Genomic DNA, 19,652 nt, shown 5'->3' on the forward strand with positions numbered 1-19,652 from the left:
CGGAGGTTTGGTAGAGAGTGAACCCAAGAATGAAAGATGAAAGAAAGGAGTGCAGGAGGGAGTGCTGATAAAGTCAGGGACAGATAAGACTGGGTAAAATAGATAGATAAACACAGAGAGCAAGATAAGGGTAAAGAGAAAATGAGCGTGAATGCGAGGAGAGGCAATGTGCTGGAGCGCAAATGAGGTGAAACACGCTGACTGGAAGTGGAGTCAAGAGGAGAAAGGAGGAGAGGGAGAGTCACATGAAAACATGGGGAGGTAAATGTGGGGAAAAGGAGACAAGCAGCGAGAGTGTTCATGTCCACACTAATGTGAATGAGTTTGAAATGCCATCTTTTTCTCTCTGTTTGGGTATTACATTCAATTTAAGCCACTGCCTTCCAAATCTTAGCAGTTCACAAAAGCTCTCTAAGGGATAAAACTCCACAGAGTGCAGTCTAGAAGGAGGGAACAGAGCTTTTTAAAAACCACTCTGTGATTGCCTTTAAAGCTTTTACAAACAGTGTTTTTGTTTAGTGACAGTTCTATGAAGGTGTGCTGCTTTCAGCTCTGTCTGTGCACTTTTACATACATTACAAACTTGTGAAGTGAACGTAAGAATGTTGTCACGCAAAAGACTTGAGCAAACACGCATTCTTTTATATTTTGCTAGGAAAATGGGAAACGGGTGCATGTTCAAATGTTCAAACATACATGGAAATACAGTATACAAGGAAAACACAGTTTGTACAATTCTACCAAGTTTGAAAATCAATATTTGCTACGACCACCTTTATTCGCCAACACAGCCTCACCTTTCTTAAACAAGCTCTCTTGTGATTTTTTTTAGAAGTATTCTTCAGGAATAGTTCTCCAGGCTTCTTGAAGGAGATTCAAAGCTCTTCTTTGGATGCTGGCTGCCTTTTGTTCTGTTCTCTATCAAGATGATCTCACACTGCTTCAATAATGTTGAGGTCTTGGCTCTGGGAAGGTCAATCCATGACTTATAGGCCCAGTTTCCCGTACAGGGATTAAGTCTAATCCTGGACTAAATATTTTTTCCTATTGTGGTCTTCAATGACTTTTTCCTTTTAGTCTAGGACCATGCTTAACCCATGAACGGGAAACCGGCCACTTGTGTTTATGTGTTTTCTATCTATGTATGTGGTAATAACCCCTTACCACAGCAAAATCGAATGCAGGCTTTTTGTTAGCATTCTGTTTCTCGGTTGCATATTGAGGGGGTGACTGTTTTCCAGTTGCCATTGCTTTCAGAGAATGTGGCTTTTATTCCAACTGTGAAGCACTAAGTAACTGTTTTGAAAAGTGCTATACAAATAAAGTTACCGTTATAATACTTGGTGAATCATCAAGAATATTGGCATTGCCATCATAAGCATCTAAAGTCCCAAATGAAAATACAGTGCAGTTTTCTTACTTTGTCTTTTGTCAGTTTCTTATGTTTTCATAATTTGCAGTGGAATGAGCTCTCAGAGCTTGACACAAAGCAACACAATGCAGCCTCATGGAACTAGTAGTGTGGTTAGAGAAAATTTAGATTCTTACTTTTGCTGATTTTAGTGTTGATATATTTTTTAAAAGCTTTACTTTTATATTAGCTTTTCAAACTAATGTGGACAGGAATATAATATGAAAAAATGTGTCACTTCAACATGCTCATTTTCATACTAATGTATTTAGAAATCAAAAACTTTCAGCCGCAATTTACAACTGAAAAGACTGAATATGATACCGCCACAAAATTTAGCATTATTGGCAGCAGGCATAACTTAACTGTTATGACTGGACATTTTCTGCACATTTTGTGAAAGTCACCAGTTTCCCCACAAACAAATAATTTCCTTGCAAAGAGTGCAAAAGCATGTAGTATTTGCTCTCATTAAAAGATAAAGAGTAAAAACAGGAACGGGGGAAAGTATGTCTAGTCTTTTCAGAGACTCAGCCTCTGCTCTTTGTGCCTGCGGCTGTCAGTGTCACAGGCCGATAGATTTCCTATTAACTTCATCTTCATCTGGGATGGATGGCATGGCCCTCTGAGGCCAATGGCAGCGTACCATCAAGGTTTTCGCACTGGCAGTGATTGACGTGCGCACACAAAAGCCTGCGGGCTCACTGTGCTGGATAACAGACACAGCGAGGAGTGTAGCTTGTCCACAAGATGCCATGCGGCCAGTGGATTTACAGACACAGACAAGCAAGGCTGTATATTTTGCAGCACACTGTTGGTGATCAGAAAACAGCTACAAGATGAAGCAGTTTAATCTGACACAAGCTGACATTCTGCAGGGCAAAAGTTACTGACCTTTTTAGCCTATGATTGTGGGAAATCATTCGCTAATCGCCATCTTATTGTGGTGGAGCGGTTGATGTGTCTCAGTCATCCCAGAGGTTTTTGGCCCCTGGTAAGGTGTCCCAAGGCAAATTGGTCCTGGGTGAGGGGCCAGACAAAGAGCAATTCCAGTGACCCTTATTAGAGATAAGGGAACACTTCACCCTGTTCAGAACAGGGTTATTGTGGCCCCAACATGTAGACAGACCTGGGGAGGGTGCTTGAGAGAGAGTGCCTGGTGGCTGGGCCTTAGCCCGTGGGGCCATGCCGGGTGAGTTGTCACCTGATCACCACCTGGTGGTGAATTGGATCAGGCGGCAGGGGGGGATGCTGGACATATGTGGAACACCTAAATGTATGGTGAGAGTAGGCTGGAAACACCTGAAAGAGGTCTCAATTCGCGGGATCTTCAACTCCCCCCTCTGGCAGAACTTTGACAGCATTCCTAGGGAGACTGAGGACAATGAGTCCGAATGGACCATGTTCTGCACCTCCAGGTTGAGGCTACTGCATAGAGTTATGGGTGAAAGGTGGTTGGTGCCTGTCGTGGTGGTAATCCCGAAACTAGATGGTGGACACCGGAGGTGAAGGGAGCCATCAAGCTGAAGAAGGAATCCTATCCTGTCCAAGCAGAATGCAGCTCGGGCAGTGGCTGAAGCAAAAACTTGGGTGTGGGAGGAGTTTGGTGAGGCCATGGAAAAAGGCTTTCACATTGCCCCAAAGCAATATTGGCAAAACCGTCAGGAGGGAAAGTGGTCTACTCACATGTGTATAGTGCGTTTGGGATGCTGCTGATTTCAACTGAGGATATAGTCGGGCGGTGGAAGGAATACTTTAAGGACCTCCACTGACATGCCTTATGTAGAGAAAGCTGAGTCTGGGGAGGATGGGGGTGACTCACCCATCACTGTGGGTGAGGTCACTGATGTAGTTAAACAACTCATAGATGGTAGGGCCCCTGGGGTGAATGAGATTTGCCTTGAGTTCCTGAAGGCTCTGGATATTGTAGGGCTGTCTTGGTTGACACACCTCTGCAATGCTGCATCAAGATCTGGGGTGGTGCCACCGGATTGGCAGACTGGTGTGGTGGTTCCCATCTTCCCCAAAGGCGAACTGATTCAACTATCAAGGGATAACACTCCTCGGCCTCCCCCAGGGTACTGGGAAGGAGAGTTCATACATTAGTTGAACCTTGGATTCAAGAGTAACAAGGCAGTTTTCATCCGGGTTGAAGAACACTGGACCAGCTCTTTACCCTTTCAAGGATATTTGAATGTGTGTGGGAGTTTTGCCCATCCAGTCTACATGTATTCAATCACCTCCCCTGGGATATTCTGTGGGGGGGGGGGGGGGGGGGGGGGGGGGGGGGGGGGGGGGGGGGGGGGGTGCTGTGGAAGTCCCTATACAACGGCAGCAGGAGCTTGGTTCACATTGTAGGAAATAAGTTGGACTCGTTTCCAGTGGGCGCTGAATTTTAGGGCATCTTATCTTATTTTTCAACTGACTTTTGGCTTCTCATTCTCCAACAAAAATGACAACATAATAGAAAAAAATTATATTGTATGACAAAAACATTGAATTCATTGCCAGTGACAGATCCTAACACTAACACTCTGCAACCAAGTGAGGACCAGCACAGTTTCCTCTTACACTTTCTTACTCTTTTCACCTTCAAACATGGCAGGGATCTTAAGTATCCATAGGGATAAAAAACATCCAACACACACGCACATACACACACAAAGTTATGAATAAATTGTGACAGTCATCATAGTGGTGCAATTATCTGCCGATTATTAAGTAATTACTGCAGCTAATTGGAAACGGTTATTGTTTTTATGGTTCTCGGAGCAGCTTTGTGTCAGAGTTTCATCAAAGGCAAAAACAAGGATCGGTCACTGTCACAGCCACGGCCACACCAGTTTACTGCAAAGTGAGAAGATGCAATCACGTGCTGCTGCATTGCTGCTAAATATTGATGAGAAGGTCCCGCATTTTTGAGGCTGACTCTAAAAGTGAGACAATCCCCAACATTACAGCAAAAATAAACATGTTCATGACAACTGTATGGTTGATGATTTTCTTTACAAACTCACACATTTAAACCTTATTAACACTTTAAGTGTCACGGCCGGCGATGAGACAGGCAGAGCAAAAACGCAGGACTCCAGAGGTAGGCATTCTGTAAAAGGTGTTTATTTTAGGTTCGGGGGACGAACACAAAATCCTTCAGAGGGAGACGAAGGGAAGACACAGGGAGCACAGGAACACGCAGGCACAGAAACATTAACGACACGCCAACAGGCAGAGAAAACACAGGACTTAAATACACAAAGGGACTGATGAGGGAAGAGGAAACAGGTGGGAACACAGGTGAAGCTGATAACCAGGACGAGACCAGGGGAAGCAAAACTGAATACAACAGACAGGGGCTGGACGACTATCAAAATAAAACAGGAAGTATGACGAGGGAACAGAGACGCAAACCTGACACAGAATACAGGGAGACACAAGGAACTAGAAATAACTGAGGGCAAATACAAAAGATAACAAAACACAACCCGAGAAAACAGAAACCATACCAAAAAAACATAAAACACTGGGCCACTGGCCCAGGACATGACATTAGGTTATGCATTTGTCATGAAACGTCTGTGTGGCAGGCAGGAAGGAGGACCCCAATGCAGGATACGCCAGGCACAGGTAAAAGGTAATTCAACTTTATTTTCAGGTGCACAACACAAGGCCGGACTAGGCAGAGCTAGTGGCAAAACACCGAGCAAAAATACCAGGCTAAATACGAGGCGAAACAAGACACACAGCAGGAGACGAAGACAAGACGACAACGCGACAACAGGCACTGGAAACACAGGACTTAAATACACAGGAGGGCTAATGAGGGAGGTGGAAACAGGTGGTAACACAGGTGACGCTGATAATACTGACGAGACCAGGGGAAGCAAAACTAAACACAAGAGACCGGGACTGGATGACTATCAAAATAAAACAGGAAGTAAGACGATGGAACAGAGACGCAGACCTGACACAGAATACAGAGAGAACACCAGGGACTAGAAATAACAATTAACCTCACCACCAAAAGAAACCCAAAACAGAACAGACAAGATGAAGCCAAACAACAACACACGGGGTCCAACGGACCCCGGACCATGACAGCATTATTAGAAGTGCTGTTGCTTTCATTGACAGAGTGCAATTATCTGATAAATATCATGGCTTGCTCTGTGGTTAATTGTATGAACAGGATCATCCCGACTAAGGCCACAAATCAAAACATGTGAATCAAACAGTAAATTTGTTCTTTATGCTAAAAGCGTGGCTGGAGCTCTCCATGCACCTTGGAAGTAGGTGAAGTTGTGCCAGAAACCTCTACTCTGTCTCTACTTCTGCAGCCATCAAAATAGTTTCCAGTTTCGGTGAGTAAAATTCTAAAAGTTTTAGTTTCACTATTTAGCAGTAATTAGCAGATTTATGTGTCTGTGCAATGCACCCTGCTTAGTAAGCTGTCTAGTTGATAACTTAGTATTCTAATTTCTTGTAAATATATGAATCCCCATGTACCTGTGACTGTGTAATGCATGAATGTAGTCAGCAGATGCACATTATTAACCAAGCCTGATAGTTCTAACTGAAAAATTAGCCCTTCATTCTGTTGTCTAAATATGGAAACTTCTGGCTCTAGAAAACCAAGATGGCCAACAGCCAAAGTGTAAAAATCAAGACTTCAAAGCATGACTTCACAAAACAACAGGTGACACCACGATGGCTAGGTTGATCTAACTATACACAGTCTATCACTGCAAGTCATGAATCTCAGTGCTGGGAAGTGCAGCTAATGTGAAAATATATGTCACAAAATGTAGGTTTTATTTAGAGAATGCTATGCACAAATAGGAAAAAAGGACTGAAAGCTCCAGAAAGTTAGTGAGCCATGATATAAGCATCTAATTAAGTTAATTCACACCAAAAAATATTCATCAAATCAGACATGCAATTTAAAAGTGGAATTAAATCTGTCTTAGAGTTTCACACGATGGTAGAGACTAGCTTTTCTTTAAAAATGATTGTAGTTCTGTGAGAGGAATGTCAAAAACCTGTTAATTCATTACAAAGAAGCATCCTCGCAAAAGCTTAAAGTAGAAATTTCACTTCCTGTATAAACATGCAACTTTAAGAGAGTTTGGTGAAAACTAAGAAACTCAACTCAATAAAACTGTGAGACTATCTACTTTGGATGAATCTTTTAGAGACAGACATAGAAACACAGAGTCTAACCTCCCTGACAACCCCCTGGTAGTCCCCTCAGCTGAAGTACAAAGCACCACAGCAGCGCCAACAAAGCTCTCCCTTTGATCTACGTCTCCTCCCCTCTCCTTTCTCCTCTTCTTTCTTTGGACGAGACAGTTTAAATGAGGTCTTTGTGCTGTGCCCGAAGCTTCAGATGCCATCGAAGGGGTCTTCAATAAAAACCCTGCCCTCGTCTGCACCATGTAGAAAATTACGATGCACAAACTTTCATTGACTTTCAGGGTTGCTCAGATTGAATAGCCTTGTCTTCAAGGCATGAGTGCCATCAAACGGAGGGAAGGTCTCAGTGTCCTCAGACAGACAGTGAGAGGGACTAGGACAGACAGAAGAACAACAACAAGAGGAGCTAAGTGATATTTTCATTTCAGGTTTATACAAACTTGTGAAAAAGTTTAACTTGGAGAGCTCTACACACAGAGGCAAAATTCTTTCTTTTTAATGTTTCATTTTAATGTTACTGAACCCCTAAAAGAGAAATCCATAATCTTCTGCAGTACAATAAAACTTTTATTGAAAACTATAAAGAGTGTATTTACATATACAAAAAATGTTTTTTTGTGGAGGATGAATAACTGCTGTTGGAGGTTACAAGCCAAGCAAACAGTATCTATTAAAGCAGCAGTCCAGCCCACTGTGAACCATCAGCACTGGTACCAACACTCCACACTTAAAAAAAGACAACTGATGAGGACACACTTACTGGATGGACTTTGGACAACATAGGACCGTGAAACATTTTACACGGCACAAAAAAGGGACTTACGACTTTGAGTTTTCATTTTGGCATCTTAGCTTGGCTAATGAAAGATAACTAAAGAATGAATTAACCTTATACAAAGGGCACTAGAAAACTCCTGCAGTAAATGTGGGCATTTAGAACAGCATCCATTCTGTGAAGTACTCTTGGGCATTTTCTTCTTTCCTGGTATGTTGTCCCAAGCCTCTTGAAAGCACAAAGATGCAAGTCTGACAAAACGTTGGTTGGATTACGTTACAGGGCATCTGTTTTGTAAAGACTGAAGTGCTATATGTAACCCAGTAGAGAAAGTGTCCCCTTTTCTCTTCTTTTATTTATATCAATACACTTGTACTGTTTTATTTTGAAAAACTTTTATTTTGAAAAGAGGAAGTGTGATTCCCTCGTTTTAACCTTACTTCCGGTCTCGCTATATGCGGCACTTTGAACTGAAGGTGGCAGGCTGTAGACCCGCTGTGCTGAACTTTATCAGTCATCTTGGTGAGTTTGAATGCAGAAAAGTATTCTCAACAAGTAATTGCATTTACAGAAGCTAATCTGAAATATCTGTTATGTTAAGTTGATGGAACACGAGCTAGAGAGGCCGTGTGGCTGACCGTCGCCGTGTCCTTATTGATACCTCATCTTGGTGAGTGAGACCCTGTGTTGTTGGAGCTAGCGTCATGCTAAAATTAGCATTGTGCTAACGCTAAGTCGCGGGTAGATTCCTTTCTACTTAAGAGCCCTGGAAATGTTGTTTCTGTTAAGATATGGTTTTACCAAGTATGGTTTGAGTTTACAATACGCACTTTAAGTTTTCTTTTCTTTTATTTGCACTTATTTCTTCAGTTGGATATAATGTTTGTTAATTGCAAATGTATCTTTTTATGAGTTATAAGGAAAAAGTTGCAGAACATTTGTAATGATGAACCCAGTAGCCCAGAGAGGGTTTAACTGATACAGAGGATGACTTAAGGAGAATATTGGAGTTAGGTATACTACATGCTCATTCAAGGAGTGAGAAATTAGTTGCATTTCATGTTTGCAAAAGCTTAAAAAATGATTTAAGAATCAATCATTTAATTGATTAAAAAATAATTTCATTTATTGTTTGCGTTGTTGGAGATAATTTCATGACTACAAAGATTTTGAAGAAGAACATGCATGTAAAATATTACTGTGGTAATAAGGGAAATGAAGAAAAAAGACTAAGCTATAGCTGTAAGAATAAGATAGGAAATTGGGTTTTATTTAGCTGTATGCAATAATATCATTATTGTGTGTAGGCTAGGTTTGATTTGCTGATTAAGAAGTTGGATTGGATTGCTGGATCGCATCCTTGGATTCTCTCCGGACGGAGATGGCGAGCCTATGCCCAGAGCAGAACTGAACATTGGTCGAGGAGTCCCCTTCTTCTCTTCTGTGTTAACATCTACGTGGTAACAATACAAACCACTGACTGAAAAAAGGAGCTGAACTTGAAAGACAAACATATTTTGACTTGACTAACGACCAAAAGGACAAAGCTGAAATACTGAGCTCAGTAAGACTGTGTTTTGATTTTGATATGCCGGCTTGTTATTATTATTGTTCTGATTACGTTGTGTTGTTATTTCATTTTTGCTCAAAATAATAACTGTCTTTTGCTCATTTCCTGCCTCCAGCCAATTCATTTCGCACTCACCTTGATTCCATTGTACTCCTGCCGAACCTAGCATCTGGTCTAAGATAATTGAGTTGTTCTGAGGTACTTAATAAGTCAGGGGTTACATATATCTATGGACTCCGTAGGAGGTTGTTCGAGTGCACTGCATACCAAGCACACAACTGTCACATCCACAGTCTAACTGTGGCTAATGTCATCTTCAGAAACTAAAAGGGAACATCTAATTTTTGGATATCTGGCTGTTTATAAAGTGGGTAAAATTAACCACAGTCTGAGATGCTGAGGTCCACACGCCCAGCTCACACTGCACCTGACCCAATGCCTGTCCCTGCAAGTGGAGGGCCCCACAAAGCAGCAAATCCAGACCAAGTGCCATGAACACCAGACGCTCATCTTCAGGCTCCCCTTCCAGACCTGGTTTCAGGAGGGAGCCCTGGACTCCTGTTTCCCGGAGAAGTTACCAGGCTTCGAAATTCTCACTCCATTAGGATTTTCTGAATCGCTCTTTGTCTGGTCCATCCCCTGGGATCAATTTGTATTGGAGACCCTGCTAGGAGCTATTGCCCTGAACAACACAGCTTTCAGGATCACAGGGATGTGCAAACCCCTCCACCATGGTAAAGTGGTGATTTGCCAGAGCTGGTCTCAGCCTTAGAGATAGTGTGAAGAGCTTGGAAATCCAGAGGAATCTTGGATTAGAGCCTGTGCTCCTGCGTGTCAAAAGAAGCCAGTTGAGGTGGTTTGGGTAAAACAAATACCAGCCCTTAAACTACCCCACCTCATTTTAAACCATGCATTTTTAATCTTAGTGGGGTGGGGCTTCTGTGCAATGGATGGAGATGACCATATTAGGAGTAACTGTACTCAGTGACATCATACAGAGCCAGGACTACAAAAAAATAAAATAAATAAATGTCTGAATCAGAGTGTTAACAGCAATCTGAAGTTTGAGCTTTTGGCTTGCAGGGATAACTTATGATTACCCTGACCTCCTTATTTAAAACTTGTGCCATGTTTAATACAAACAACCACTGTAACAGTATCCACTTGACAGAAGACAAAGAAAAACAAAGTCAATCTGTAAGTCCCATTAATAGCATACTCTGATACTTTTAATCCATCTCTGTTCAACATCTTTGCACCCACAGAACAGATGGAAAGCTGCATTCCTTACTGACTTCCAAGTCAGCTTAGGACAACTTGCACTGAAATTGCTACAACATTTTGACTTCTGTCTATAGTACAACAAGATGGCCCAAATTAAACAGTTATCCTTTCTTTTTGTTTTAATGGCAAAATCCTGCAATCCTAAGATTAAGTTGGTTTTTCCAACCAAACACAATTCAATCTGGTTTTTGTTTTGACCTCAGATAATTAATCATATCTTACAGTCAGTGTCTTGTTGCTGGTTAAATAATTACTCACTCTGGGACAGATAAAGTTGAAGTTGCTGTATTTCAAGAAAAAAAATGTCCCAGCATACATATAACTCAGTGTCATTAGTAGTAAAGATGTCAAGCCCTTGAAAAGTCATGGATTACACTTCCAGTAACTGATGGTTTTGGAAGGCTGTATGGATAGATGAATGGATTTCTTAGTGTCACTGTCTTCAGCAACATGGTGGCAAGTCAAGCAGGGTTGCTGGTAGGCTTATTCAATCATCAAAAATAGCTGCCTTCTTTCTCAAAGTCAAAACTGCTGTGTCCTTCCACTATTAATGTGTCTGCTTATGTGACTGTGAAGAATGGCTAACAAAGTAAAGGTTCTAAGTTTATTGTCCGAGTTTAAATTCAGTGAAGGGCATAAGGACAAATAAACAGCTGCACAGTACTAAATGTGGCTGGAAGAATGGAGCCCGCTAGTCTCTACTCTGCTCCCTGGATGAATAAAGGTTAATAAGAAAAAGGAAAAAAAAAAAGCAGATAAGAGAGATTTGGCAATACTTTTTCCAGCCTATCGTCTTTATTCAGCCTTCTGCAGGGATTTTGAGAAGATGATGGCCTTCACCTGTTATTCACATTTGAGGAAGCCAATAGAGAAGAAAGTAGAGAAATAGCCAATCTATCCACCTGTTTATGTATTCATGCATTTATATTTGTTGTCCCTATGGATTGTACTGCCATGTGGCAGGGCAGTAATAAATTTATTTTCAAATGAAAAATATACAGATGGGGAGTGTTTCTTATATTCAGCTTTTGGAACACTGAGCAGTCAAGTCCCCCCCCACCCCCCCCCCCCCCCCACCCCCCGCCCATCCCCCCTCCCCAAATTTTTCATGACTTTTTTTTAATAGATTTTTTTTCACATGGCTGAAATGTGTAGGATATGCATGAAAAATAATCTTGGCAGCTACTTTCTATTCTGTTTTGTCCCCACTGTTGTGTGGTAAATTGTATGCGTATTCCCCTAGTGTTATCTCCCTAGAATCTGCCTTGTGAAAAAAAGTCAGGCGAGTATGACTAGAAGTTGTCAGCTCTATCTGCCACCCCTGCCTTTTGATCTCTGCCTTATGGGGCTTTACTGAATGAAGTGAAGTCATGCATAAACACAACACCACACAGCACAAAAGATGCCCTTGCTCTTTCATACATGCACAATGAGTTAGAATATAATTGTAATAAGTTACAATAAGACAGGAAAGTCCATGAATGTAACACCAGCAAAAATGTACTCAACATGTTATCAGGATACACATGCAGGAATGTACACATCAATACAATCATCCATTTACTAAGAAAATTTCCTCTAAGTTCATCAAATACTGCTGTTTTGTCAGAACCTGCTGGTGTTTCAGAGACCGGCATGAGGTGTACTTTTGCTTATTTTTTCTGTGTTGTTTTTCCTCACCCTCCAACTGGTCAAAGCAAATGACATGGCTGTTGTAAGCTAGTGTTACATAATGATAATTTAACAGAATTTAACTGACATGTACCAGTATGGGATTGCTGAGAGTACAACCAAGGTTGTAAATCATAACCCAAGAAACTGCAGTTCCTGAAACATTTAAGCCCGTGTCACAGAGCCTGGTCGGCAATCACCATTTGTTAGGGACAAATGTGTATTTCCAGATTGGTTGGTGAGTGGTTGCTGGCAGTCATTAGGTGAATTTAGTTGCAAAGAGGTATACCGTGCCGCACCAAAAACCTCCTTGCAATTGCTTTGGTCACTAGCAGGTTGCTGCACTTATAGATGTTAGATTCAACTCAGTCACTGTGCACACAAGGCACACAACGAAATGATCGTTCCAGATCACTCATCCAGAGACGAGCATCTGCGGTCATGCAGCCAGAGACCGGCGCTACCATTAGGCAATGTGGTTTAAGTGTCTTGCCCAAGGACACAACGCAGCGCAGGGACAGGGGCTCAAACCGGCAACCCTCCGGCTGCAAGGTGAGCGCCTACCCACTGTGCCACTGCCACTAATAATATATAATTATATAATGCTTTTGCTACAAGTCTTATTCTCCCATGTGTTGTTCCATGTGTATTTCTAACGTTCACACATTGATGGATGCATCAGCAAACAACTCAGGGATTCAGTAAGTTTCGTACTAGATGATCAGGGAATGGAACCACCAACCTTCTGAGTGGTAGATGCTCTGCTCTACCTCTTGATATTGACTTGTCTATGAACACTTGTTAAATTCTCACTGATTAGTAGTGAGAACAGAAAACATTTGCCTTCAAAGTAAAACATGCAGCTTTTGAAATGTGTTGGTTGCAGGGTAACTCTTACTATGAAAGCAAAACTTCTCGATTTCCAGTTTGTGAAATATTTAAACAGTTTTTCTATGGCTCAGTGAGTACTTGGTGAGTGTTTGCAGATAAGTCAGCATCTGCCAAAAGCAGTTGACTGTGGAATATTTAGTAATGAGTAAATTTCATGACTGGACTTGTTGCACAGGTGGCATCCTATCACGGTACCACACTGGAATTCACTGAGTTCCTCAGAGTGACCCAATCTTTCACAAATGTTTGTAGAAGCAGACTGCATGCCTAGGTGCTTGATTTTATACACCTGTGGCCATGGACGTGATTGCAACACCTGATTTCAATGATTTGGAAGAGTGAGTGAATACTTTTGGCAATATAGTGTACCTCTTTGTGACAAGTTTTACCTAGCAACTATCAGCAGCCTTCAGTAAAGTAAAGCCAAGCAGTTTGGGAACGCATTTTTTTCCTAGCAAGCAGAGGTCGCCTGAAGCCAGAAAATCTTTGTGTTTTGCGCTTTGGTTTTTCTCACTATTTGGGTAGGAAAACATTGTGATTTGGTTTAAAATGAGCCCTTTTACTACATGAAAGTACATCAAAAATGACTTAACTATACCCATATTAGCAATACCCCAAAGAGCACCAATTAACTGTCTAGTTCAAAGGTACACAAGAAAAATATATTGTTTATTATAGTTATGTAAACTTCACTGTGTGTGTTATTTATTTATTTTTTAAATCTCAGGGCAGATATCTCCACAAGAATATTCTAAATCTGTCAGAAGGAAACAAGATATTTGGCACAACATGATTTCTGGTTTCTGTTGGTAAACTGCTTGTAGTCCAAGTTGCACTAATAAGTCATCTTTGAACATGCTTTGGCTGCATGCAGAGCAAATTGAAATTTTCCCCAAATCCATTGTCAAAACCGCTACCATCATCTGACTATAACTTCATCTGCATATTAGCAATTATTGACTCAATCCCATCATCCTTACAGACTAAATCCCTCAGGGCTGTCCAGGTATCAAACTGTCAAATGTGTCTAAATTCCTTCTCTGAATCATGAAATTACCCACATCCATCCAATTACACAATTCCATCCATCCATCCATCCATCCATCCATCCATCAAGTGAGATGACATAAAGGTATGGTGCGTTGGGGTGTGATGGGTTTCTGTGGTGGGATCAAAAAGAATACCTGGGGCAGGGTGTAAAAGAAAATACACTGAAGTGGCTGAAGACAGCTGCATGTCTTGGTCAAATGACTCTTCAATTAAAGGACACAATAAAGATGAACCACAATGAATGGAATTGGACATAAAGAGATTCAGACATGTTCACAGCATGATAGTCCTTTTCTGAAGAGGCCTGTAAGAGATGATTTCATCTAAAATATCCCTGAACATGAACATTTTGTCATTGACTGAGAGAGTCAGGTTCTTTCTGACACGACCACCTAAGGTGTGAAACAGAAAGATCAAGCAGCTTTCACTGCTAGACTGGACATAACAGCAGCCCAATCAGTCAATATTGATCTTCACAGCAGGTCAAAAGAGAGACAGCATTTATCTGCATGACTGCAACAGTGACAAGAGCGCATCAAACAGTTTGAGAGATCTGTCTTTCTAAAGGTTCTCTCTGCCAACTGGACAACAGTTCCTAGAATTTTCAAATTTACAGCCAGTACAGCATTCAGACTTTCCACAAGCACAACATTGTCAGCCTTTTCTGACCTGGATCAGAGCTTGCTTACTAAGGAGCTACTTGAAAGTTCTGGAATTCAAATCAGTTGTATTTACTGTATATAGTGCAACAGTCATCTCAAAGGGGCTTTATATTGTAAGGTAAAGACAAAGGCAAAACCTAGCCAGACACTTACTCTTAGGTACTTACCAGAAACAAGACTGATGAGAGCACTGAGATTGAACTGTCGAGGTAAGACTAACAGTACTAGTCAAAAGTCTGGACACTTTAACCAATGCCTAAGTGTGTCCAAACTTTCGACTGGTACCGTACAGCAAAAACTATGATTTAAAAGAAATGAGTGAAGGTCTGCAATGTTGGACCAATCACTCAAAGCAAACCTTCAGATTACATAGACTTTAAATATGAACCTTTGACAGCGGGACACCAAGTTGTATAATAGGTATTAATTGCATTGCTGCTGTATTGATAGCTCTTTTCTCTGCAACATCTCCTTAAATACCAGAAGACTGTTTTGGTTAGTTTCATTCTTGTTAATGCAGATTTGATTACACATCCTTTTAGATGTTTAAAAAATGTCTAACAACAAGAACTAAATGAAATCCAACAGTGAAACAATGCCCCCATTAAAAAAACAGAGCTTTTATGCTCCTCTGGGATTCATACCGCTTCAAAGAAACTCTGACCTTCCCTCTTCAGCACTTCTTTATGACTCGCTTACTTAGACCTGTTGTATAATCTCTTGCCTTTGTTGTTCTCTTCCCCTCTCAGTTTTGTCTCCTACCTTTTTAAGCTCTCACCTCTTTGCCCTCTCTCATTCAGTTTTCCTCTATCTTATCATCAGTGAAACAAGATAATCAATAAAATTTTAGATCCCCAGGAGTCAAAGAGTTCATATGTACTGGAAGCTTTAAGAGCCTTCATCAAAAAGTGCTGCTTATGAGGCCTTCAAAAAGGCATTTGGAAACCTGATCATTACCTGGGAAGTATATTGCACAGCAGGAAGTGTGAATCTAAGACAGCTTTCGAGGTGAGTTAATAGAGAGGAGAACAAATCAGAAAGACAGTGAGGAGTCGTGTCCCTGGAGTTCTCTCTGGAAACACTAAGTTTATCTGGGCTTTTTTTAGTGCTTTATTTGCTACATAATTTCCTGTGAACACAGAAAATAACCCAGATTAGGAAGGAAACGCTAATCTGTGTGAATAAGTACATATAACTACTCTGGTAACCTAAAAAAAAAAATGTGATTAGTGTATCCAAATGGTTTATTTTAGCTCAAACCGTGCTCTTTTCCTAAGCTTAACCAAGTAGAGAGTGAAAATTAGTACTTTCCCTTTTGGGATTTTGAGATTCTGTGATAATTAACAGGAATTAAAGACAATAGATGCTTTTCCTCTCACACAGACTCCCTGAGTACTGCTGCTCTCCTGGAGTTCTTGCAGACGAGAAAGACCTTGGATCGCAAAGTGGTGCTATCCATGCATAGAAGTATTTTTTTTTGGCCAAAAATAAGCTAAAAGTATATGAAAGCTACTTTAATCTAGTCACAAAGAATGTAGGTTGGCAACAATGATAAATGTAAACTTAAGCCTAGTGATCACTGCTGTGACTGAGAGGGAGGTCAGGAACCCAAGCCGAGGATGTACAACCTGAAAGAAGTCCAAAATATTCATGAGGTGTGTGGGTGGAAGTTATCTGATTCATGCCATCACTACAGCACCTACTGAGATTGGCAATCATGATCGCTAGCCTTTTACCAGGTTTCCAGCTTTGTGGTTATAGTGGATACAGCTACTGTGAAGTCGTACATTGGTTTCTTAAGTCCCGTTTTGAAGCCTTGAGTAACATTTCCGCAGTCAGCCTCCTTTGAAAAACCATCCAATAAGGTAGGGGTGGGTTTTAGGTTTTTGATGTTCTGTCATATCTGGCAGTGTGAGAGGTGGAGATGGACCCAAGTGCAGGACTCTGGATAAAGACGTCACTTAAAAGGTGTTTATTGAGAAGGAAACGAAACAAAGAAATACAAAATCCTTCTGGGAAGTCAGATGAAGAGTAGAAAATCAGAAATGAAGCAAGGGAGACAAACCCACACAGGCACGGCAACATCAACGACACAACAACAAGCAGAGAAGACACAGGACTTAAATACACCAGGGGATAATGAGGGAAAGTGGAAACAGGAGGTAACACAGCTGAACACAATGACACTGACGAGACATGGGGAAGCAAAACCAAATACACTACACAAGAAACAAGACTTACCAAAATAAAACAGGAAGTGGGACAAGGGCACAGAGATGGAGACTTGACACCAAACACAACTAGAAATGAACCACAGACCAAAAACAAAAGAACAAAAAAAACACTGGGCCACCGGCCCAGGACCATCACACGTTCATCCAAATCATCTGCTGGGTATTTAGCCCTTTATGCGCATGCTCTCTTTATAAAAATGGCAAGAAATGTCTAACAACATGCTAACTTCTACAGTGACTGTTTGCCAGCTTTCAAAGCTTATCAGGTTGTGGCCTGTTTGTCCTTTTTAGCACTCTCTGCACCTTATGCTACATTGTTCTTTTTAGTTAAGGTTTGCCCATGGTAGACAGTGATATAGTGTTCATTCAGTCACCTGCAATTTTTTTTGGAAAGTAACCACGTGCCTTTTTTGTGCAAAATTTCCTTTGAAAAGCAGCAAGAACATGCTAAGAAGATAGCTATCTACACTGCTTGATAACTTTAAAAGCTCCCCAGGCTGTGGTTTGTTTGACCTCTTTGGTGCTCTCTGCAGCCTGTGGTTCATTGTTCTGATTGGATGAAGTTTGCCTGTTGTAGACCTACAGTCCGTTTAAATAATGGACTGAGCTTATCAACTGAACTGAAAATTAAGGACAGAAGAATGTCATTTGAATATCATATTATTTATCCAAACCTATTATGTTGTTTCTTCTGACGATAAATGTCAAACTAATTTTAGCCAAATAAAGATGGTACAATGTCACAAAAATAAGCCAAAGCAAATTAGTTTCCTAGCAAGAAAACTATTGCATGACCTAGATGTGAAGGACCTTGCTCAAGGGTATGTCAGCAGTGGTAATTATGGGAAGAGATTGCTGGTGTTTGAGTCTGTCAGGCTCAAACTAATAACAGTCTTTTAACCGTTCACAATACCTACTTGATGCCTCATTAGCAGAGCATTTGGAGCTTTTTTGTGTGCGCGTGTTTTGTAAGTAATCAAACACCAACATCACTGCATGCAGTGAAGATCTAAGCCCAACAAAGACTATGTTTATCTACCCGTTAACTTGTGAAGCAGAGCTCGCTTGTTACTTCTTCTTAGTTGAGAGATGATGCGAATGTATTTCTTTCATCGCACCACTGTCAATATCAGGCTCAATACTATTCGCAAAGCAGCAGGCAGCATGATGGATGAATCATTACTTGAGTATGAATTGAGTTTAAATCGTTCAGCAAAGTTTGATGCCTTGTTATATTCTTGAACTTTCCTTGAACCAATTCCAAAAGCTTTTGTTTAAAAAAAAAATGTCTATAGTCAGCTGCTCCACTCGACCGCGAGGGAAACCAAACCCACTCAGACAGACTCCTACTCAAACAAAATAACACGGACTGCTCTGTCATAAACAATGTCTGGACAAATTGCTTTACTTACTTTTGCAAAGCAAGAGGGGAGAAAGTAAAGAAAGTTGCATGAAGAAACTTTCTGATGACAGTCAGCAGGAATTCTTGAAATGAAAACGTTATCAAAGAATCTACTGAGTATTTCTTTGATTTAATTTAATTGTTTGCCCAGTAGAAAAAAGCCAATCACAGCTTCTCTGAACAGACTGCTTTGTTTTCCAACTGTTTATTATATATGAGCAGATGTTTGAACACCCAAAGGGAGAAAGAAAAAATATGACCAAAAAAAAAAAAAAAGTACAAATCCTTGGGTAGAAAAACAAAGATTCATTCATTTATAAGCACTGCAGTGTCGAGAGATTAATTAATCCGATGCTCAAATTCAGCTTGTGCTGACATGTTAGACTTGTCTCCCAGCACGCAATTATACATGACAGTAATACTTTTTGAGATAAAAGCAAGAGAATTAAACTCTACAAAAGTATTACAGATACATCTTTTATTTATAATTTGAGCAAATTAATTACAATTACTGCCATGAATAACAAACTAGAAATTAGCATTTTTGTGAACGATTTCTACCTTCAATTCTCCACGTGCCAATTTAAAAGGAGATAATGTATTTATATAGTGATCGATCAGCACGCTGCTGATTATTTGACCCGCTGTGATTTATTCCACAACAGTTAATTTCTTGACCTAATTGATTACACTTTACGGTAAAAATTCACATTGACTGTGAGTGCCTGAAGAGGCTCCTTACTTTTACACGTCCTGTTTAACCTTCATATGTCCTGTTTTGTGCAGGAGTCAAATACTGGGTATGGAGTGCCAAAAGCTTTTTAACTAACTGCAAATCACAGCTTCATGTATTTTAGTCACTATTCTTGCCATCATTTAATGTGCTAATCAGTGATTATTGGTTGTAATCTTGTGTCCTAAATCACCTATCATCCAGGCTACCTCATCAAGACATATTGGTTTCCACTGATGATAACCAACAGTTTACTTCCTCCATTCTATTCCATCCATCCATCCATCCATCCATTCCATCCATCCATTTTCTTCCGCTTATCCGGGGCCGGGTCACGGGGGCAGAAGCCTAAGCAGAGAAGCCCAAGCTTCCCTCTCCCCAGCCACCTCCTCCAGCCCATCCGGAGGGACCCCAAGGCGTTCCCAGGCCAGCCGAGATACACAATCTCTCCAGCGTGTCCTGGGTCTACCACGGGGCCTCCTCCCGGTGGGACATGCCCGGAACACCTCACCCAGGAGGCGGCCAGGAGGCATCCTAATCAGATGCCCGAGCCACCTCAACTGGCTCCTTTCGATGTGGAGGAGCAGCGGCTCTACTCCGAGCCCCTCCCGGATGGCCGCACTCCTCACCTTATCTCTAAGGGAGAGGCCAGCCACCCTTCGAAGGAAACTCATTTCTGCCGCTTGTATTCGCGATCTTATTCTTTCGGTCACTACCCAAAGCTCGTGACCATAGGTGAGGGTAGGAACGTAGATCGACCGGTAAATCAGGAGCCTCGC

General features: G+C 41.2%; 1 protein-coding gene and 1 long non-coding RNA gene across 2 annotated transcripts in view; one reads left to right on the plus strand and one right to left on the minus strand.

Moving 5' to 3' along the window:
• sgcd (sarcoglycan, delta (dystrophin-associated glycoprotein)) overlaps window positions 1-19,652 on the minus strand; it is a 193,126-nt gene that overhangs the window by 142,551 nt on the left and 30,923 nt on the right. The gene's annotated exons all lie outside the window — the stretch shown is intronic.
• LOC115792511 (uncharacterized) lies at window positions 7,853-8,971 on the plus strand. The gene is made up of 3 exons (XR_004021037.1): window positions 7,853-7,898; window positions 7,978-8,046; window positions 8,684-8,971. It is a non-coding gene; the product is annotated as an uncharacterized LOC115792511 (long non-coding RNA).

This window comes from Archocentrus centrarchus, chromosome 14, assembly GCF_007364275.1.
Source record: "Archocentrus centrarchus isolate MPI-CPG fArcCen1 chromosome 14, fArcCen1, whole genome shotgun sequence".
Classification (NCBI taxonomy): domain Eukaryota; kingdom Metazoa; phylum Chordata; class Actinopteri; order Cichliformes; family Cichlidae; genus Archocentrus; species Archocentrus centrarchus.